General features: G+C 36.4%; 1 pseudogene; it reads right to left on the reverse strand.

The window, feature by feature from the left end:
- Positions 1 to 13,377: 13,377 nt before the first annotated feature.
- Positions 13,378 to 24,778, reverse strand: part of LOC116094276 — a 145,420-nt pseudogene continuing 134,019 nt past the window's right edge.

The raw sequence follows: 24,778 nt of genomic DNA on the forward strand, positions 1-24,778 counted from the left end.
GATTCTCTTCACCGTTCCACAATTGCTAATGGTTCAGTTGTTAAATGGTTTTATGAAACATATTTAAAATGATATCTCATGGCTATTATATATTTCTAAAGCTTGAAATATACTGGGCAATATATTTACAATAAATTGACATTGCAAGAATAAATAATAGAGACTGGAAACGCTTGGGAAGGTGGGAAGGTGGGAAAGGGGATATATAGACTCCATTGTTAGGGCAAAATCCACATTAAATGATATTTGAGTACATTTTGCATGATTATTTCATTTACATTTTATCCTTTAAGTATCTATGTAAGTCTTTGAAAATAAATAAGCATATAAAAATGAGATGGGGTGAGGGGAGGAGGTATAGGATGAGGAGCTGCCAGAGCACACCAGGAGGGGGATGAAATCTGGACTGTAACAAAAAGAATAAAATAAATAAATTTAAAAATGGTACCCTGTCACTTGTTCTCTCTCTCTCTCTCTCTCTCTCTCTCTCTCTCTCTCTCTCTCTCTCTCTCTCTCTCTCCTTTCCCCCCTCTCTCTTTCTCTACCCTCGTGTGAGTTCTGGGAGTTAACCATATCTCCATTAGCTTGAAAGCAATTACTCAATTACTTTACCAACTGAGCTATCTGCCTAGCCCCAGAATATTGACTGATTAATGTATGGTATAAAATTCTGTTAGAACATTGATATTAATATTAATCAAAAAAGTTGGATATGTCCAAACTATGCCCTCAGTATGGCTAGGCTGGACCTGGGGGAAACTCATTGAGAGAAAAACCTGTCTGTGCTTAGTTTCTTCAAAATGCCCATTAGATAATGTTTTAAACATACTTTGGTACTTCACTGCATGGCCTGTCTCTGGCTTGCCAACAAAACACATGATTTAGAGACCTAAGGCTGCAGTTTTATCGTATGCTTCTGTGGGCTGTCGATTTGTGTACTCTTCATTAGTGGCCTTGTATGTGGCTACAGACTTACCTCTGATGGAGATACAGTTATCTGAAGTCATCCAAACTATGCACTTCCATGCTTAGTAGTTGATACCATTCTCAATGGGGAACCCAGTTGGATAACATAATACTTGTTTCTGAACATTTGGGTGGCATAGACTTCACACAGAATGACAATTCATTGTCTTGATGAGGCAATCCAAGAATAAATACTCCAAACGATTTGGAAGAAAACTTGAGACTATGGGTATGGTGTCTAAAGTTACAAAAAAATATCCCTGGCAACGTTAAGCTAGCCAACTAGTCAACAAGTCCAGTTGAGATTTAAGAAACTGATATAGACATTAGCCCACACCTCTTGAAAAAAAAATGAACCATGGAAGGGCATGGGAATAAAAAATAGTCTTGTTGTCATTTTTAAACACATATTCTACCATGCCTCCTAAGGTTCTTTCAGAAACCAGGCTTCCCAGTGGTGTCTATTCAAGATCTGCTTCAGTTATAAAATCACTTGTCCATTCCTCCAATCAAAATAACATTTCATGCTATGGCTTAGAGCCATGCTTTTGATAGGAAAATTAAAAATCAAATGAGTTAACCTGTTAATGATTGGTTTGGTGTCTAACTTTAGTAATGTGTTTGTCATCAAATTTGTATTTTTTTTAATGGCAAGTGACTCAAAATAATTTAATGAAGATATCACTTGGGATGCTTAGAAAACATATTACAAATGACAAATTATTACTTAAATATCATGTAATACACTCAAAGACCAAAATATAATGCCTCATTTCAACTTCATAGTAACTCTGTGAGTTAGATAATTATAGGACTATTTTCCAGGTGAGGTAATGCTTTGGAAAGTAAAGATCTTGGAAACAATTTGCTTTGTATCCAGGAAAGGACAGAGCTTGGATTTGTTCCCAGATGTGTATAAGACTCAGTATTTGCTCTCAGCCACTATGAATATTGCCTCTTGGGCTAATAAAATCTGTCTCCTTTCCCAATAATATAAAATTTTCTCGAGCTTCATTTTTTTATAATGCTTCACAAGTATTTCTGTGAGAGTGAACAGAAGAAACAAAATATAAATGATTCTTTTAGATAATCCTGCTCTTCACTGCCAACATAGTGGTGTAATTATACAGTTCATGCTGGGTGGTGGTGGTGCATGCATTTAATTCCAGTACTTACAAGGCAGAGGTAGACATATCTCTGAGTTTGAGAAAGTTCTAGAACATCCAAGGCTACACAGAAAAATATTGTCTCAAAAAACCATGAAGGAGAAGGAAGAGAAAAAGGAGGAAATTTAAAGGAGGAGGAAGAGAAGGAGGAAGAGGAAGAGGAAGAAGAGGAGGAAGAGGAAGAAGAGGAGGAAGCGATGAAGACACATTTTGTCAGTTACTTTTCTCATTGCTATAACCAAGTACAATATAAAGAGCAACTTAAGGGAGGAAAGTTTTATATTGGCTGATAGTTCCCAGGGATACAGTTTTATGATAGGAAAGCCATGATGACAAAAGCCCAAGATTGCTTATAACATTACATCTACAATCAGGAAACAGATTGAACAAAAAATTGAGGTAGGCTATAAGTCCTCAAGGCTTGCTCATTCCAAGTTCCTCGAGTGAGGCTCCACCTCCTCAAAATCCTACAACGTTCTGGAACAGTGCTGTCAGCTGGGGTCAAAGTGTTCAAATGCATGAACTTATAGGGCATTTCACGTTCACATCATAGTGCACACCTTAAGGAATCAGACCTGAATCACTCCAGTAGGAACAGCTCCTTATTAAAATATAAAGGGCAAAGAAAAGAAATATATACAATGAAATTTCTTAAGAATCTCCATCTCCACTTAAAAGAACATTTCATTTTATTGCTGTTACATATATGAATTACTGGTGGCAGCATCTCCCGGTGTTTACTGTTCTTTCACCCTCAGTTTTTATGATTTATGTGCACCTGAACCAAGCTTCACTCTTTAGATGAAATATAATCTAGAGCTTTCCAAAATACTGACCACTCCTTAGCTACAATAATTTATTTATAGGTAACTATAAGACAAAACCCTAACCATCTGTCTTTGTAAGTATTTATGCCACAAATCTTAGGTGAAAGACACACACCCAAACCAGGATCACTACCAACATTCAGACAACTAAGGTATGAGGACAACAAGATCTGAGCCACAAGACTGAAGCCATCCGGCTACACACTCACAACAAGATTTTGTCTCAACTTAAAGAGTGAGACAAAGAAAGAAAGGGAGAAGGGGGAAGAAATGGAGAGAGTCAAGGATGGAAGGAAGGAGGAGAGGAGAGGAGGGGAGAGTTGAGGAGAGGAAAGGAGAGGAGAGGAGAGGAGAGGAGAGGAGAGGAGAGGAGAGGAGACACTGTGTGTCTATGTGTCTGTGTCTATGTACCTTAACTGTCTCCACTGATAAGGCCAGAATGATTTATCTCCAATAGCAAATAGCATCTCTAGCACTTAAACCTTGATTTGGGCAAGCAATGTCCCCTTAAGGAAAGCAGAAATCCTTGGAGAAAAGATTCTATGCAAAGTTTGGTCAGAGAAATTGCAAGATGAGCCCAGACTAATTTGTTAGATCTAAACAGGTAAAACTTCCAGAAAATAATGGGAAATGCCAATAAAACACAATAAAATTACCTTTAGGGAGTCCACTGAACAAATGTGGAACTTTAAGATCAAATAAAATGAAAACTTAAATAAAATATTTCTTTATATGTACCAATATAAATAAATGACCAAATTAAAATTTTGGTAAGGAACATTTATCTGCTTAAACTCAAAGTAACTTCCTCAGGATATCTTCATTACAAATAGAACAAAACAGAAAATTATCAAATTTTCATCACCAAAATTCTCTTTAACTTGAACAATACAGGAGAATATAGTTACTTTGTTATATTTCTTCTTAAGTTGTACAACCTAAATCCAACTGTGAAGAGAAAGGCCAATAGTGTGGAGAAATATTTTATCTAAAATATCCTCCTTTAATCTTCAACAATGATAGGGCTGCTAAAGTTCGAAATGTTAGAGAAGCATGGTACCCATATCCATGTGTTATTCAAGAATGAGCATTTCTTAAATAATAACCACATTGAATCTATAAGCTAAATTTGAATAGAATAAACATTAGTCACTACTTATATTGCAAAAATCAAATTTCTCAATACTTGAGATATGATTATGCGGGCAAGAATGTTTATTTTTCTATTCATTTGCTTAGATCATCATTCTATGATTTCTAGGCTAATCCAGAACTTTCTAAGCAACACACAATGTTCTCATACTCACAATCCTCCTATCTCCACCTCCCAAAGGCTAGCTGTATTATATTAAACTATTCAACATTCACTAAAAGTGCTGGTTCCTTACTTTAATGACACAGAAGATACTGCTATTTAAATTATTCCTATAATTTTTGTTTGGTATTGTTTTAAGGTCAAATATCATCTGTATTTATGGAAGCATTGGAAATATGATACTTAGGTGATTATAAAATGAGAAAATAAGTCTGGGAGATTTGGGATATTATATAACCTATGTAATACAACCTATTTTTCAAAATAAAAATATTTGCCGGGCTGTGGTGGCACACGTCTTTAATCCCAGCACTTGGGAGGCAGAGGTAGGCTGATATCTGAGTTCAAGGCCAGCCTTGTCTACAGAGTGAGTTCCAGGATACCCAGGGCTATACAAGGAAACCCTGTTTAGAAAAAAAAATTGAAAGTATTAATTTTAGAATTAAAACTAAATTTTAATAGACTCACTTAGGGATTAATTCCTGTTTGTTTAGTTCTTTGAAGAGTATCACTCAAGTAAAATGTGATTAATATTTATTTATCATTCATAAGAGTGAGGAATATTTTAAGTAATTTCCGTGATCAGTCTTTCATAATAAATTGGATCATACAAATTCTATTGACAAATTTTGGAAAAACATCTGAGATTCCAATAACATCCTTAAAGTTACCATTACAGCAATTTGAACAATTAACTGTGAAAATACATGTAAACAATGCCATTTTCCTTATAGAATCATTGTATCTACAGTTACTATATAGGTTATATAATATCCCAAATCTTCCAGACTTATTTTCTCATTTTATAATCACCTAAGTATCATATTTCCAATGCTTCCATAAATACAGATGATATTTGACCTTAAAACAATCTTCTGAAGCTTTAAGAGCTTACATTTCATTAATAGAATTTATTTTGATTGCTTATAGTTGATGTGGAGCTATTGGAGGAATCAATCCTGAACTTCCAGTTTTTGCTCTAGGTTAGCATTTCTCAGGGTCTGACATAACACTGAATAAGACTCCAATCCAAGTCAGAGATCATATTTATCAAAAAAAAAAAACACTCAGGCAGTATTATTTTAAATAGCCATATGATGCTTAATATTTTACTTAAGATATTCACTAGACTATGCAAAGTAACTGACAAATTATTTTGTCTGAGATAACAATGAATTCTTAGTCTTATTCACTGACTGTCTCACTAAGACCACATTGGTCCTGATTCAGATTGTAAGCTTGCCTACTTTTGGAATTTCTCTTCCCTCATCTACACTCATCACCTTGCAATATTGGCCATTGCATCCACAATGGCATGCTGCTTTATTTCTACTTATGAGTCTGCTTAGTGTCCCCAAATCCTCTATTGCTTTGGTAAATTATTATTTGGTTGATAGTTTTGGTTGAAGCACTAGAACATTAGTTCTGTACAAAAGACTTTCTATTCCTTCAACTGCATGGTAACTATAATGCGTAGCACATATTAGGAACTTGAAAAAATCTTTGTGAAGGTATCTTATTAAGTGTAAAAGTGTGCTGCCATGTTATATCTATATTTAGTAGACTTTTTTTTTACTATGGAAATACTATAGCTCCATTCCTCCTGCAAATCTGCATCTTGCTTAACCTGTCTTGGGCTGACATGCAACACATTTTTATATATTTTCCTCCAAAATGAGCTTTATTAATTGCTTGCTTTGTTTTTCTTTAAAAATATATGTCAGAGTCTTGTTCCAGCAAGGAAAACTGTAAGACTTTGCTGTGCTTTGATCACTTTCTCTCAAGGAAAACTTTTTTACACTAAAGTATTAAAAACTATTTCATGAGTGATTTATGCAAATTCTTTATTATAACTTGTCTTTGTATTCACTATTCTTACCTTAATTTTTCCTGTTTAAAAAAAAACACAGCATTTTTGCAACAATACAGGCCTTAAGTACTATATCCACAATACTAATTAATTAGATAGGTTGTTTCCTGAATATAACTTTATCATCAAAAGCTTCTCTGATGCCACCCCAACATATACATCACTAGACACACCATCTCTTCTCCATATGCATAGTACTTTCAGTTCCACTAAAAGTAGTAATAAAACTAAAAGCCAAATACACATCTTATTTATTTTTTCCACTTCTTCAAAGTTTCCACCATACTTCTTGAAGCTTTCAGATGAACCATGAATGAGATTTGATTTGATGCTAGTTTCCTATGCCATACCAGCTAACAATGTTTACATGAGGGAAAAATAACTTTTGATGGCCCTAAATATACTGATGAATTTGCATAGAGATAATTCATAGCTGAACCTGAATGTTAACAAAATAATTTTTATAGAATAATGGAATGAACTTCAAGTAAAAAGCTCAGGTTTCAGGGCACTTGTAATTCTTGATTAGGAAAACAATTATAGCAACTGAAATTTTAATATTTATTTTGAGTTTTACAGTTATGGTTAAAGCAGGAACTATCTGGGAACAAAGAACTAAGAGGAACTAAAAAAATTAATTTCTGTGCTTAGACTAGATGTGTGATATTATAGTTTTATCCTATATATACTAGTGTTTAATTATTTATTCCATTAAACAATAAATAAAATTCATTCTGTTCAACATATTCACTTTCTAAGAAATTTTGGACCCTTTAAAGAAAACAAAATATTAAATATGACTTCATACATACTTTGTCAGAAACATTAAAATTATTTCCACATGTATGGCCATACTTAAATTCTAAACCTAACAGGTTAAGAATCAAGCAATTTTAAATCAAACAATGAGGGCATTTTTTTCTTGAAGCCACAGATGATTCAAGCTGAAAGCCATATTAAAAACAAGTATTATACATGCAGCATTTTCTCATTTTAAAGTTTTATATTACACCAACCCAACTTATAAAGGGGAAAAAAAACTCTGGTAAGTGCTGCAGCTCAGAAGGAAACCAAGACCATCTAGTACGTACCCTGTTGGTTTCCACGGATCTTCTAAAACCACAGAGCATGATGCCAATCATAGAGGAGAGGAGAGTGGGTATCACAGAGACTTAATGCCAACTGTGGATAGAGGAGTACCAGAGATAGAGGTGATAAAGGGAGGATGCTAGATTCAGCTTTGAATATATCATAAACCAAATGCAGTTATTTTTAACATGGAGTTACCCAGAAAGGATGGAAAGATTCGACTGAATAGTGAACAGAGAGACTGGAAACTTCCCAAGTAGTCCATTACTAAAGATAGTATAGTCTGGGTCATGTTGACTTCTATTAGGGAAACCTTGGAAAAACAGGTCACATCATCAGAAACATTTTAAAAAGAAATGAGTATGATAGAAGTTGTCTAAGTTGACACTCAGTTGTGTGTGCTGAAAGGAAGATTTTTGAGCTAGTTAAAAATAGGAATAAGTTAAAATTATATAAAGATGTTATCTGCAGGCATTATCCTCATCTAATTTTTACACACAAACACAAAGAGGAGATATTACATTTTCCTCATTGTGATAGTCAAGAGCAAAATATGACTGCTCATGCCACAAGAACTTTTACCCTGTATGGAGCTAGCAATGACTGACTGGACATGTTATAACATGCCAAAATTTCTGTTGTTGAATTTCATGCTATACCTGGTCCTATCTCCTTGTACTTGGTGACAGCAGGGTGTTCATATTATTCATTCACTCTGAGTGAACCTAAGGTTATCTTAGATTTATCAGACCTCAGTAGGTACTGTTACCTACTACACTGAAAGTCTGTATGGGGACAATCTTATACTTGAGTACAAAGAGTAATTATACTAGTTCAAATTACTAGGCCATGGTTCAACACACTGCAGCAAAAATCAGATAATTGTTACTGGTCATTGAGATATTAAAGATATTTTAGACTCTTTGAAATGTTTTAAAATCTCAGCCTAATTCCAGTCCACATTTTACATCTAACCATCTTACACCCAAATTATATATACCACATACTGACAGTTCGTCTGATGAAGAACCACAACCGTATAGACAGAAGTTGCACCGTATAATTACAGTGGAGCTGAGGACTAAGGATGTAGTTCAGTAGTACCATATTAGTCAAGTATTGTCCAAGGTCTTGGGTTTGATCTTCAACAGAATTTCCCCAAAATAATTAAAATAGAACTAACAAATTCCTGTTGTGTGGTTGTGATAGCTAACATGGTGTTATGGTACAATGCATTATTCACATGATTTTGTGATGTTGTAGGAGCATTCCAACTCTGCAGCTAGCTGCGTGAAACTAAACTCCAGCACAGAAAGTAATGGCATCTGCACCATGAATTTGTTGAGTGACAGATTTCTCAGATGATGTCTCTGTTACTAAACAGCTGAACTGTATCTACACTATGAAAGGTCCATGTCAAATATGAAATCCCTCCCAAGCAATCAAAGTGATGTGTGCTTCAAGAAGTAAAAATGCCAATGAATAAATAAGCAAGCTTTATTTTTTTCCTCCTAGGACTCTGCTGAAATCCCATTTATGCACTTCATTTTGTTGTTAAACACATTTCTTTTGGAGTTTTAAGATAGCAAGGACTCTCATTTTAAAAAGCTAACAGTCAGAGAAGCCAAGGGCAATATCTCTTCTAAGAGGGAATGTATTTTATACCATCTTTGGATAAAATGTAAATCTGAGAGGGAACCCAACATTGTTTAAATGAATTAACTACATACTGAAGTAACCATGATACTTTTACCCATAAATTAGTTTGACTTAAAAGAACTCAGAATAACATTCCAAAATTTGTTACAGAACTAAAGAAACAGTGCTTTTAATTTTCTTTTAAACAGTTATTCTTTATAGGTGCCAACAAACTTCATAGTTTCCTTTTTGATATCTTGGAATCCAGATACTGAAAGTGGGATTAGACTGCTCCGTCAAGCCTCCTTACAAAGGCTGATTGAGAGAATTACTGAGCATTAAATGCTCTTTTTTAATAATGAAAAAGGAGGAATGAATAATTTTATATTAGCAATTCTTAGGATATCAGACATACTATTCTAAGTGTTTGTTAAATAATTCTTTCAATTGGATTATATTAAGGTATATTAGTACTTTAGTATCTTTTTCTATTTCTCTCATAAAATACTCTGGCAAGAACAACCTAAGGGAGAAAAAGTTTGTTCTGAGTCACAGTTCAAAGTATCTCATTCACAATCTGTAACAAAGAGTTATGACACATACTGCTACCAAGTTCCCTATCTGTTCATTCAGTACAGCATCTTCTAACGACATGGAATTTAAGGTAAGAATTGTAATAAACTTTGAAGTAGAACTAAAGACAGCTCACAAGTCATAAGTATCTTCAGAATATTTGTCAGATAAATGGAAAACTGAAATTTTGTTATAATAGTATCTCTCTATAAAGTGCCCTAAGAAGAAAAGATGTGGCTGGAGAGATGGCTCAGCAGTTAAGAGCACTGACTGCTCTTCCAAAGGTTCTGAGTTCAATTCCCAGCAACTGCATGGTGGCTCACAACCATCTGTAATGGGATCCGATGCCCTCTTCTGATGTGTCTGAAGACAGCAACAATGTATTCACACACATAAAATAAATAAATAAATCTTAAGAAGAAAAGATGCTCTGATCCAGACCATTTAGTGAAAATCTTTGCCAAGGGAGAACTTGCTGGTGGGTGTATTGAAACACGGAATCCTTTTCCACCACCTTGTTCACTCAGCATATGTACTTATATCACTTGCCAGGCATGGTTCTGATTCCCATAGAGCAAGCACTTTTTCAAGGAGCACAATTCACCATATAAGGTGCACAGACAAAGGTATTATGAAATAAGCACACGCCACCAAATGTCTGGGAATAGTATGAAATGCTGTAGTTCTCTACAAAGTAAACATTTGTTAAATGGGCTAGTGACTAAATGAATCCACAAGTCCAGTGATTTCCTGACTTCTATACAAAATATTTTTAACAATAGGTTCGCGCCTACGATGGTGCCATACTACTACCCTCTTACTCTCATGGTGTAACAAAAGGAGTTTTTTCTGCTTTTGAATTCCCATTGGCTCCCCTTCTTCCATCAGACACTGCACAGCTGTGTTCTGTGGGCTTTTTTTCTGCCAGGAGCCTTTGTCTCTGTTGGTTTGTAGTATCCTTTTGTTTCCTTCAAGAAATACCCTCTTTGGAATAGCATATATAGATTTTTATGATATAAAGACATAAGCATAGCTATACATACATTTTTAGGTTCTGATTTTCTCCCTCACATTCACAAAGTAATATACACATCTGCTACTTTATCAGAAGTCCACTTCACATTTTTATCAAGTGAAAATATTTTAATGGCATCTCATGAATAATAAAATAATCAGTATATCATATGCTAGCTAGCATTTATAAACTTTCTAATAACTATCTTTTAGCCTTCATCTGTGAGACTTTTCTTATTCTCAGTCTATAGACCATTACTGACCTTGCATGGCCCAGAATGCTCTCTTTTTGCCCTCTTTCATTAGAAATGTCTCCTTGTCTGGATTTCCTCTCTCTTTCATTAGGTCAATATTATAGATTCTTCAGAGTTCTACCAAAATTTCTTCCATTGAAATATTACCTAATAGTTCCCTAAGCATTAACATTTTACTAGTGTGACAATCATAGCAAAGAGATTATAATCTTAACTGTAACCACATGTGTATGTATGTACCTGTTCATGTATGTATACATGTGTACATATATGAGTATGCATACGTGTAATGTGTATATGTGTCTATGTGTGAGGGGTAGATGTGTGCATGTGTGTATATATATAAGTATATATTTGTATAGTGTGTATATGTGTGTGAGAAAAGGTTTATTTATTTAAATTTTTAATGTTAAGAAAATTGAGGTTCTGGGAAATTAAACTCTGGGTTACAGTGATTGGAGTGATATAAAGTGGGTCCTATAAGATTTGGTTGATGGCATACTAACTTACCCTGCCCTTTGTTAATAATCCACATTCAGAACTTCTTTACAATAAGTGTGTTCTAATAGTCATACCTTAATAATTTTATGATTGATTTCCCATGACCAATAGTCTTTTAAGAAATCATATAGCACATAATTTTATGCCTAGTAATACAATTCACATATTAAATAATACTATAATGGAATTATTTGATATAGTTTTTAAACAGAAGAAAATGAGGAATTCTTTCAGTTTATAAAATTCCTCTCCTTAAGGACAAATATTTAAAAATCATATTATAAAGTAAGTCAGTGCACCAACTGGTCTCACTGATTAGTCATGTCCAAGTCCTGGTGCACTAAAGGTCAGTGGTGACAAAGTCATGGACTGACTTTAGGTAAATTCCCCTTGGAGAACTATTGGTCATTGTTTGAGTCCAAATTTCATGACTATATGCCATAAAATATATCTGAACAATAAAGACTTTCTACGTAATACATCCGATCTCTATGTTATCTGTAAGTAAATGACCGACTAAATTAGTGGACAGTTATAAAAATAATCCACACTGCTTGCAAGTCCTGAGAGTATAGACTTTCACATTCATCTTATTAAATATTAATAGTTATTTCTTGGAGTGTAACTCAGTGACAGGATATTTTGTAATCATGCACAAAGCTCTGACTCTTATTGTATAACCAAAGAAATGAAAGGTTTTTTTTTCCATAGTCTAAGTTACTTTTGAAGAAAATTTTATGTATATGAGTCTGCCTTTGTAAAATTAAGCAAGTCTCCACACTTGGGAATTTCCATGAAAGGGAACATAATTTTTTTTTGAGTATTAAAGTATTCATTGAAGTGTGAAAATTCTTATTTATTTTCTCACTCATTTACACTTAATATCTCTATTTACATACATATTATTCTTCATTCAGAATTCTATAGTCCTTGGTTTTAAAATTTTATGACATTGTTTATAGACTGGAAGTTATATTGCAGAAGCCAAAATAAATAAAATTATTCCTCAGGACCTTTGGAAATTGCTAAAATAATTTAATGGTAATTTCTACCATGTTTCTATGATAGTAAACATAAAAATGGCAAAATAAAATGTTTATGATGGGATTCTTTTTGCTTTGTCTTCAGTCCTTGTTTTTGTGTTTAAGCTTCTTTAGAACCCATACATCTACATCATAACAAGAAGCAATACTCAACTTGAAGGAAGCTTTATGTGTTTGGTAAAGTTTTCTAGATCTCTTCTGCCCTCAGACATTGAGGTTTATCTGAGTACAAATCCATATGATGTGTTCAGATATCAGCTTCCACTCACACACAGCCATACTACTGACCTCTGTAGTTCTTTGTCCAAGCATTTACAAAGTCTTTTTACTTCACTGAAATGGACTTCAAAATTTTGCTAAGGATTCATACGGAAATCAGCTTTAAACTTGACTATGAGACATTACTTCTACCACATTTTCTCCACCATGAATCTTGATTTGTGGCTTAAAAACTATGGTCACAATAATGAGAGCAAACCCATTATGAAATAATAAACGAATATGAGACAAGCTGGAGTATTTTGACTTCTGTAGAAAAAAAGTGCCAACTAACTTAAATATGTAGTGCGAATAATATTATTTTCTGGTTGCTTTGATAAAATTGCCCGACAAAAGCATTGTAAGGGAAAAAGAATGTTTTAAGAAAATACTTTATTACATCATGAAGAAAAAAAGAAATCCAACAATGAGATTCATACTTGCTTGAATCTAAAAAAATAAATAAATAAAATAAAATAAAATAAAAACCCTAAAAGATTATTCATTGAACTGTATGTGAACATCTTGTTCTACATGAGGAGAGAAAGATGTTAGGGCTTCTGAATAAACCATTAAAAAGATAAAGAGTGGAGAGAAGAACAAATGATGTTGAGAACCATCTCACATTATGAAAGGTCTACCAAGAAATGTTTTAAGAAGAAGACCCTTTGTTTCTACATTAGCTTTAGTCTGTAGTTCTTGGAATGACTGTATTCCATTGGAGACATCTTAGTAACTGGAAGCTTCATTTGAGCAAACTCATGTGCAAATATTAATAGAGAAATATAATTTGTCTCTTGCCCTAACTGCCAGCAATCAGGACAATATTTTGGGGAATGGTTTTTTTTTGAAAAAAAAAATGTTTAAGCTGTGACTTTGTCCTGAAGAGTCTTTTCTGCTGCCCATTTGAGTGCATCATCTGCTAAAATCTGGAATCTGGTTGAAGTCTGACAGAGTAGCTGGGAGGAGTGTTGAGAAAACCACCCTTGGGTTCTCAAGCATTCTTTGGGTACATGAAGAAGGTGTCCATAAAGTTGCTCCACTATTTGCTGTATATCGATGTTCTGTCCCACACCAACCATCTGGCAGGGAGAAAGTCCCATTTTTCATTGCAGTCACGGTGGTATGGCAGATCACTGATGGGTGAGCCAAGATGGATCCCTAGGGGAGAAGGTCTAGGAAACACTGGGTTCCCTCAAGTGGGGTTGAGTCCATCTGCGCAGGCATAAAACTGGCTCTCTTCTAGGGCTGGCATGAAGTTTGTGATACCCATCTCATTTTCCACAAAGCTAGCTCCTGAAACCTTGCACCCATGGCAGGAAAGCATGAACTTATTTGGATCTTTGCCATCCTTTCTTACCAAGTCAGAGAGGAGCCTACAGCACATGATGAACAGGTGTGGACAGTGTGTCTTTCTCTGTGTGTTTTTATACAGCCAGTGTTGCAAAATCTGGACAGACTCCTTGGGTAGATTACCTCTCCTTCTCTTGCCAGAGGCTACTGAAGAGGAAAGGTCCAGAGGAATGTCCACATTGTCTTTATCTTCAGTGTCACTGCTGGATGCTACAGCAATGCCAAGTATTAGAAGTCTTGAAGAATTCCATGTTTCAGGGTCTCCCAAGGAACTACAACCTCACAACTCTACAAGGTAGGATGCAGGGAGAAACCCAGTGGGGTGTATGCTTGGAGGCGGCTTCATTAACCGTGTTCCATAGGAAAAGGCAGCCAAGGTCTGAGTCTCAAAAAGAATGTATTATTCTCACAATTCCAAATTATAGTGCTTTGAGGCAGAGAAATCACAGCAACAGGAACTTGGAAGAACTAGTCACTCTTCGTTTGCTGTCAGAACTAAAGAACAGTGGGTGACTACACCACTTTCTCTTGCTCACACAGTCCAGGATCCTCTAATTCAGTCAAAATAATTATTCCACATGAATTAATGTATTCAAGACAATGACTCCTTTACAGGCATGCTCAGAAGCCTGTCTCCAGATAACTGTAGGCTTTGTCAGAATTACTGTTATCACTACCCATCACAACTCTGTACTTGTCATTTGATACCTAAAGATGTGATTTTTTTATTATATATTTTCCTTATTTACATTTCAAATGTTATCCCTTTTCCTGGTTTCCCCTCCAAAAACCCCCCTATCCCATCCTCCCTTCCTCTGCTCACCAACCCATCCACTCCCACTTCCCTGTCCTGGCATTCCCCTACACTGGTGCATAGAGCCTTCACAGGACCAAGGGCCTCTCTTCCCATTGATGTCCGAGAAGGCCGTGCTCTGCAATATATATGGCTGGAGCCATGAGTCCCTCCACATGTACCCTTTTGTTGGTGTTTTAGAACCTGGGAGCTCTGGGGGATTAGTTGGTTCATATTGTTGTTCCTTCTATGAGTCTGTAAACCCCTTTAGCTCCTCCATTAGGGACCCTGTGCTCAGTCCAATGGTTGGCCTCTACCATCTACCTCTGTATTTGTCAGCACTGGCAGAGTCTCTCAGGAGACAGTTATATCAGGCTTCTGTCAACAAGCACATGTCATCCACAATAGTGTCTAGGTTTGGTGACTGAATATAGGATGGATGCCCAGGTAGAACAGTCTCTGGATGGCTTTTCCTTCAGTCTCTGCTCTCCTTTGTCTCTGTATCTCCTCCCATGGGTATTTTGTTCGCCCTTCTAAGAAGGACCAAAGTATCCACACTTTGTTCTTCCTTCTTCTTGAGCTTCTTGTGGTTTGTGTATTCTGAGCTTTTGGGCTAATATCCACTTATCGATGAGTACATACCATGTGTGTTCTTTTGTGATTGGGTTACTTCACTCAGGATGATATTTTCTTTTTCCATCCATTTGCCTAAGAATTTCATAAATTCATTGTTTTTAATAGCTGAGTAGTACTCCATTGTGTAAATGTACCACATTTTCTGTATCCATTCCCCTGTTAAGGGACATCTGAGTTCTTCCCAGCTTCTGCTGTTATAAATAAGGCTGCTATGAACATAGTGGAGCATGTGTCCTTATTACATGTTGGAACATTTTGTGGGTATATGTCCAGGAGTGGTATAGCTGGGTCCTCAGATATTACAATTTCCTGAAGAACAGACAAAGTGATTTCTAGAGTGGTTTTACCAGTTTGCAATCCCACCAACAATAGAGGAGTGTTCCTCTTTCTCTACATCCCCACCAACAAGACATGATTTTTTAGCCCTAACCCTCCACCCCTTGTTAATAACGATCTCGTGGTTTTCTCATAATATAAAACACAATTCAAGTTTAACAGTCTACCTATTCATTAATAGTCAACACTTTAAAAATACAAAGTCCCTCACTTGTGAGCTCCTATAACCTCAAAACAAGTCCTGTACTTTCACTATTTCATGACAGGGGAAACGTCCTTATTTTCCAAAGGAGAAATCTTGGAATCCAAAGGAATTATCAAACTAGAACAAAACCAAAACCCACCAGGGGATGAAAAATAATCTATCATTTCATCTCCATTACCCAGAGTTCATAAAGTCATCTCCAGGCTCTGCTCTTCAGTTTTCCTGCTTTCAACAGTGTGGACTCCAGGGCAGGCTCCACTTCAAACCTTTATTGCCTGCCTGTGGGGCTGTCAGCTCCAATAGTCCACTGGTCTCTCCACTGCATTTTAGGCTTCACAGCTTTGCTCCATGGCCTCTTCGAGCCTCTCCACAGGACTTCCAGCCCTGCCACACATGCCTGGCATCACTTTTTCTCCATGACCTCAATTCTTCATCTGTGAGTCTTTTGAAACCAAGGCCATGTAGACAATGCTGTTGAATTCTGCTGCCACTTCAAGATATGGCTTAGCCTACTTGAATCAGTTATGTCAACTTCCATATGCTCACTCTAAAGAAATAACTTGCTTTACAGTTGCCCTAATGCAGAGTACCAGGTTGGACTTTAATGTCCTTAATCTCATTAAAGTTAGTTACTTTGTTGTCTGCATAGTTTGTACACAACCTTAATTAACCCTATCTGTATACCTTTTATCATCAAACAAATTAGTCCATTATCTTAATGTGTAACTTCACTCAAGTTATCCAGGACATGGTGAAACATTGAAGAATGAAACCAGATCCTTCATAAAAATATACTACATAATAACCCAAACACAGTTCCAGAGAGAGTCCTTGTTCACCAAAGCTGCAGGAGCTACATCGCCACAGTCTACAATTCTCTCAGCAATACTGTCTTCCAAGTTCCCATTAGAAGAGCCCATTAAGTTCAGTATCTCTCATTCAACAGCTTTTCCAGCCCAAAGCTTTAAAATTCTTCACATTCTTTAAAAAATAAAAATAAATAAATGAATAAACCCCAACTCCAGGGGCTTCAAATGAGAATTTGATATCAATGGCCTCACTTCTGTCTTAGTTTCTTTTTCTTTGCTTTGACAAAATATTCCAAATAGCTTGTTCACAAATTTTGCAGCCAGTTTCACAACACCCAGGGGAAGCTCCACTCCTAGGCACTCTGACATGAACAGGATAATAGGATCAGAGGTGATGAGGGTACAACATCTGTCCCAACACCGGGATTAACTGGGACCAGCAGGACCCAGGCAAACACGAACACTGTCATCCCAGTGGCACAGGTTATCTCCAGTCTATCTGGACCCGTGCCCTGAGAAACCTTGGGCACAAACTCTGCAATGAGGCTCATAATACCCAGAGGAAGCTCTACTCACAGGTGCTCTAATGAGCCCAGGACCACAGGATCCCAGAATCACAGGATCACAGAGACAGCTTGACTCTGAGGAATTCTGACATAACCAGGATCACAGGAAGGACAGATCCCAGTCAGATTTAGCAAAGACAGATAGCACTAGAGATAACCAGATGGCCAGAGGCAAGCATAAGAAAATAAACAACAGAAACCAAGGTTACTTGGCATCATCAGAACTCAATTCTCTCACCATATCAAGTAATGGACACACTGTCACACTGAAAAGCAAGATTCAGATCTAAAATCACTTCTCATGATGATGATACAGGACTTTAAGAAGGACAGAAAGAACTCCCTCAAAGAAATACAGGAGAACATAGGTAAACAGCTAGAAGCCCTTCGAGAGGAAACACAAAAATCCCTTAAATAGTTACAGGATAACACAAACAAACAGGTGAAGGAAATGAACAAAACCATCCAGGACCTAAAAATGGAAATAGAATCAATAAATAAATCACAAAGAGAGACAACCCTGGAGTTAGAAAATCTAGGAAAGAGATAAGGAGTCATAGCTGCAAGCATCACAAACAGAATACAAGAGATAGAAGAAAGAATCTCAGGGGGGCAGAAGATACCATAGAAAACATTGACACAACAGTCAAAGAAAATGCAAAACGCAAAATGCTCCTAACCCATAACATGCAGGAAATCCAGGACGCAATGAGAAGACCAAACCTAAAGATAATAGGTGTAGAAGAGAGTGAAGACACCCAACTTAAATGGTCAGTAAATATATTCAACAAAATTATAAAAGAAAACTGCCCTAAGCTAAAGAAAGAGATGCCCATGAACATACAAGAAGCCTACAGAACTCCAAATAGAGTGGTCCAGAGAAGAAATTCCTCCCATCACATAATAATCAAAACACCAAATGCACTAAACAAAGAAAGAAATTTAAAAGCAGTAAGGGGAAAAGTCAAGTAACATATAAAGTCAGGCCTTTCAGAATTACACCAGACTTCTCAAGAGAGACTATGAAAGCTAGAAGATTGTGGGCAGATGTCATACAGACCCTAAGAGAACACAAGTGCCAGCCCAGGCTACTATACCCAGCAAAACTCTTGATAACTATAGATGGAGAAACCAAGATATCCATGACAAAACCAAATTTACACAATATCTTTCCACAAATCCAGCCCTACAAAGGATAATAGATGGAAAACACCAACATAAGGAACAAAACTACACCCTAGAAGAAGAAAGTAGTCTTTCAACAAACCCACACAAACATAATTCTACCTCTCAAAACAAAAATAACAGGTATTAGCAATTATTTTCTTAATATCTATTAATATGAAAATTAATATTAACAACATATACTAATCAACTGAAATCCAAAAGTATGAGGAATTAGAAATTTGTTGTCTATCATCTGGTCGTCTCTCTAATTTGGTAACTGGAGAAATAGGTCCAATATTGTACAATCCATATACACTTTCTGCTTGTATGTACCTGACAGTGTCTTGCTGGGTACCACATAATGGTCTTGAAATCATGCTTCTCCTTCTCAACCTCTGTATTAGTAGGAATGTTTATTTGATGTTTTTACACTACACTATGGTTTTCAGAACAGCTTACATATTTCAAAAGTATTTATACAACCAAAAGAAATGTAGACAATTAACTTGGGAAGTGGCTTGTAAGAGAAGAACAAAGAGTGAGACTGAATGCTTTTCTTGATGTTTGTGACTATTGTATCAATTTTGAAGAAGATGAATTTATAAGTCATTCTTTCTCTGTGATGAATTCTTTTCAAAATCATCACAGCCAATGATCCAGATTCTTACCCTCACCTAATGTCTGTGCCATCCTCCAAGCAGAATGATTCTTCATTGAAACAGTCCCTTAGTCAAGAAAGGTCACAGAGGAAGATGCTTGAGGGAGCTTGTCACATTATGTCTCTAGTGAGAACCAAAAATTAGGGAATGCATTCTTGGTACTAGTCAACTAGCATTCTTCACATTCAAATAGTCCATGCACCATCTCCACTTCTGTACAGGTCAAGATCCCCTGTGGGGATCAATTAATGTAATGAAGAGAATCCCTCATGGGCATGCTCAGGAATCTCTCAACTGATTCTAAGTTTTGTCCAATTAATATTATTAACATTAACCATCATAGTCACAAAGCATTAATGCCCTGCTTATCTATAATTATTATGACTAGAAGGCCTCTCATGCCCTAGGAATAATTCAACTATGCCTTAAATATTATTTAAAATAAAAATATAATATTCTTACTTTTATTCTATGTCATTTTTCCTCTTTATTTTCTACCTCCTCTTCTTCATCCACATTTTTTTTCTTCAAGACAATTAAGTCCCAAAGACATGAGGATAAAGCTCACATTTGCAGAAGTGGGAGAAAGACTCCTCTGCAAAGCTTTACTTTGCCTTGCACTGCTTCATTATAAGAGGGTGCAATGAGGTATTCTTTCAGAGACGAGCAGATCATATCAAACATGAACATAGGAGCTCTAGTCAGGTGAGAAGAGTTTTCATACAGAGATCAATAGTAGCAGTCACCAGAGGCTCATCACATAAAGAGGTAGTAATTAAATTAGCAAATATATTTAAAATAACACATTTTCTTGTTGTAAAGGAATGCTGTGCAACTATAAAAAACAGAGCTTCCAAACAGAAAGCACATTGATGGTCAGTTAATGTTTAAATAAAGTGCCATGTGGAAAAAAGGCTCGAATCCTTGTCATGTACATATATATGCACATGCACACATATATGTATATGTATGTTTGTACATATAATGTACATATAATTTATATAATGTAATTATAACGAATGTAATATAAATTAATCAGAGTGTTGTGTGATAAGACTTTTTCTGGGGAGATGTAACACATACATACACACACACATACATACACACACACACACACACACACACACACACACACACACACACACACAAACACAGACATATAATTATTCCAGTAAGGATACTACCAAAGTCCAACTTGGTGAACCAATTCGTTTTCTTGGGGTTACTTACAAGACTATGATAGAGTAGTTACTTTCAGGAGCAGAAATAACTCCAAGACGTCTGCATCACCAAAGTCCATCCCAGCACGAGTGCCCTTTCACAAAAGTGTGAACAAAAGTGTTCCCACTGAACACCCTGACAGCACCTCAACATGTTGGACTGCATTCTTTTCAGGTGACTCATTTGGTCTAAACCTCTTCCAGGAAGTTTCAAGTGTCTCTGCTTCTTCCAGGCAGCTGATCTGATCTCAGAACCATTTTTTTTTTGATGCATAATTTGTCTATGAGTGACTCTCAGTAGCCTTTTGTTTTTGTTGCTGTTTATATAATCTTGGGGACACAGAGGCATAATGAATCTAATGATTTTGAGAGACTTCCTGAAGCTGTTTTGAGTTATTTACCTTCTTCTGGCTTAAGGTGTTTACATGCCAGATGGAATGTTTCAATCTGGAGGAATCTACTATACAACATAGAGGTAAATGTAAGCCCAAAGTTAACAAAATCACTACAAGGGAGCAGAATAAACTCAGCAAATTTAGTTAATGTCGTATTAAATTTAAACCATGGTAATCCTGAGCAAAAAAGATGGCTCAGCAGATAGAGGGACTTGCCCTCAAGCCTGATGAGCTGAGTTATATTCTAGTGTCCATATAGTAAAAAGAGAGAACTGGCTCCACCAAGTTGTCCTCTGACCTTTACATGAAAGTGTGATATATGCATGTCCACATATACAAATAATAAATGAAAGGGTACCCAGGCATTTCAGGAGAGTGAGAATATGGTAATTTGAATGTTATTGGCCCCTACAGGCCCTTAGAGAGTAACATTAATAGGAGGTATGGCTTTGTTGGAGGAAATGTACCACTGTGGAGACAGGCTTTGAGGTTTTCTATATGCTGAAGCCATGCCCAGTGGGACAGTCCCCTTCTGCTGCCTGTGGATCAAGATGTAGAACTCTCAGCTCCTCTAGCCCCATGTCTGCCTGCATGCTGACATGCTTCCTGCCATGATGATAATGGAATAAATCTATAAAACTGTAAGCCGGTCACCATTAAACATTTTCTTTTATAAGAATTGCCAAGGTTATGTTATCTCTTCACTGTCATGGAGATCCTAACTAAAACAGAGAGTTAAAAGAGAGTCATACACAAAGCAAGTTCTCCCTAGAGAAACTTATTTAGCCAAGACACAAAGTGGCTACCCCTGAGTACCAGAGACAGCAGCAAGTCTAGCCAGGAGAGCAGTTTGTAAAAGATGAACAGGAACATGTGCACAGAGAAGTGGAAAAGCACAGCAGTTGCAGCTGAGTCATGGGGTGGGGGGCAGGGTGCAGGCAACTGCGATCCAAGTCCTAGAGTTAAGCAAAGGTCAGGGCCTTAGAAACTTTCCATTTTCACAAAAATAAATATAATTATTTTTATAAAAAAAGTCAGAGTTCTCTAAAGTACCTTTTAAAAGCTATACTTTACCCTAAAACTGGTCTTCAATTTTTTTAAAAGAACTTGTATTTCAAGTGGAGAACAAGTTTCTTAGAACTTAACATGTTAGCCAAACTTTTTTTTCTCTTTTTATTTCAAATATATTTTTCTTTCATTCAAAATATACTGACCACTGTTTGATATATTTCCACTCCTCCCAGCTCCCTCTCCCATCTCTCTTCTCCCCAAGATCTTCTGCCCTTCCCTCTGTTTCCCTTCAGAAAAGAGTAGGCTTCCAGGAGACAAAACCAAACTTGACAACACAAGACACAATGAGACAAGGCAAAAGCCCTCATATTGAGGCTGGACAAAGCACCCCAATAGGAGAAAAAGATTCCCTAGAACAGGCAAAGTAGTCAGAGATACACCCTTTTCATAAGAAAAAGATGTATGAATGGTAAAAAGAGTATATATGAAAAGGCAAGCTACTTAATAATTTCTGTTAGTGTGTGTTGAATGCTATAATGACACCCAGTAAAACTGCACTGGAATGGCTTAACATTTCAAACATCTTCCTCATTCAAGTACCAGGGAGAGGGTAGCACATTCAGAATTTTTCCATACCTCTCACTTTGAAACTAATTTCAGCAAATACAGTTAGTAGTACATATCCATTTAACGCCTTTTCATATTTACCTAAGAAATTTGAAAAGATAAGTCCAATCAAAGACACATAACATGTTCATGGAAGCTGCATTAGAATACCCTGAACCTACATGGAATTCACATATTCATCGATAAAGTACAGCATTTTCTTAGAACACAAATTTCCTTAACAATAGAAATGTCGAAGTGTTAATACACTGTGTTACCACAGTGGATATGTCTCAAAATTATTATGGTAACTGATATATACAAAGTTAAACAAATGTGTGTACTTTATAATCGCATTAGTAGAAGAGCTCAGAGTATACAAACTGATCTTATAGGAATGACATGGTCATTTCAATCATATTCCTCAAATTCAGTCAAAGCCAATTTGAAACCAGCCATGAAAAACTAGACAAACCCAAATTAATAGAAATTACACAAAATGAATGTGCTACAAAAGACTAGGGAACAGCTCCCATAATATAAAGAAATCCAACAACTAAGGGCAAAGACGTTCCACTGATTTATTCTCTATAAAGGGTCTTGTCATACAACTAGGAAACTGAGTAGGGTGTGGGATTGCATTCAACTAAAGGACTGTACTTGGACTTCGAGCAATACTTGACTAGAAAGTCACAGTATAGCAAGATCCAGTTTCCAATCCTATTTACATCATAGAAGTACTAAAGATGTCCTGCCTAAGAGAAAATAGTAACGTTAGGAGGAGAGGGGTCTGCCCATTCATAACTTGCTCTAAAGTGCATTAAAATAAATGAAATTTAGGGGATCATACCTGTAATCTTTTCTGAAACATTGAAGAGATATGAAAATTACAATTACTATAATTATTCCAGTCTAACTATATTAATCCTATGCAGCACTTCAAAATGTCTTTCATTGGCATATCCAACATGCAGACCAGAGGCTACATACACTTCAAGACAGCTATATATGAAACAGAATACAGATGGCAAACTTTTCTTTTCTTTTCTTTTCTTTTTGTTTTTGTTTTGTTTTGTTTTGTTTTTGATGTGTGTGTGTGTGTGTGTGTGTGTGTGTGTGTGTGTGTGTATGTGTGTGTGTGTATGTGTGTGTGTGTGTGTGTGTGTTTTCGAGATAGGGTTTCTCTGTGTAGCCCTGGCTGTCCTGGAACTCACTCTGTAGACCAGGCTGGCCTCAAACTCAGAAATCCACCTGCCTCTATGTCCCAAGTGCTGGGATTAAAGGTGTGTGCCACCACCACCCGGCCTGTCTTCACTTTTCTTTCTTTTCTGTTTTTTCTCGGCATCAGTAGGCCTCTGTTTGTGCCCCGTGCAGTCCATGGCCTGTCCTTTACTTTTCTTTCTGGCAGCCTGGTCTTCTTCTCAAGGTGGACCCTGTTTGACTCTGGCCTTCATAGGCACAGTAGAAAGCTAAGCTGTGGTTGCCTTGGTTCTCATTCCTGTGGCTCTTGAATCTACTCAGTGCTGACAAGTTCCATAGAGGGAAGTTTCACCACTGGAGAGTCTGTTCTTGACAGAGACAAATACATGATGGCTTTAGAAAATTTGACCTTGAGCCCTCCACCATTTTGGCCTCTCACATTTTAGACTTCTTTGTTATATTTAAGACATACTTTATTTTAGACTCTTGTCCTATTATTGACTATTATTATCATGTAGATATCTTTTCAAATTAGCAAAGATACAAACTATGATTGCTACATATGGCCCTTCATACTATTAAACATAAACTAAGTAAATTTGGAACTAAGTTCCTTGATCCAAAAGTAATCTTGTAAGATATTTTTAATGCTGTAGCTATTTGTGTGTGGATGCTAGTGCTTGTGTATTTGTGTATGTGTGTATGTGTGTGTGAGTGTGTGTGTTTGTGTGTGTGTCTGCACTTATATGAATGTATATAGTGTGTGTATTTGTGTGTGTGTCTGCACTTATATGAATGTGAATATGGGTAGGTGCCCAATTGTATGTTTGTTCACATTTGTGTGTGAGCATGTACATGTGTACAAAGTACATAACTAAGCCCATGAGTATGTATGTGTGTGTGTGTGTGTGTGTGAGAAAGAGAGAGACCATGCCTGTGTGTGAATGTTCATGTGTGTATGTGGGCCTGTGTGTGTGCAAGCATGCATGAGTATGTGAATGTGTACACACATATATTTGAGCATGTGTATGGCTATGCATATATGTACAGGCACATGTGTGTGTTTGGATGTTTGGATGCATGTGTGAACAAATATGTCTTTGTGTTTGATTGTGTATGTGAATGTATTGTATGCATACCTATTTATGTATATGTGCACATATGTGTATATTTTTGTTTGTGTACTCACATGCATTTTCATACAATGTGTATACATGTGTATGTGTTATGTGCATGTGTATATATGTACATGCACATGTACATGTGATTGTGAACACTTGTGTGTTTTGTGTATATGTGAGTGTGTGT

This window comes from Mastomys coucha, unplaced genomic scaffold (assembly GCF_008632895.1).
Source record: "Mastomys coucha isolate ucsf_1 unplaced genomic scaffold, UCSF_Mcou_1 pScaffold16, whole genome shotgun sequence".
Classification (NCBI taxonomy): domain Eukaryota; kingdom Metazoa; phylum Chordata; class Mammalia; order Rodentia; family Muridae; genus Mastomys; species Mastomys coucha.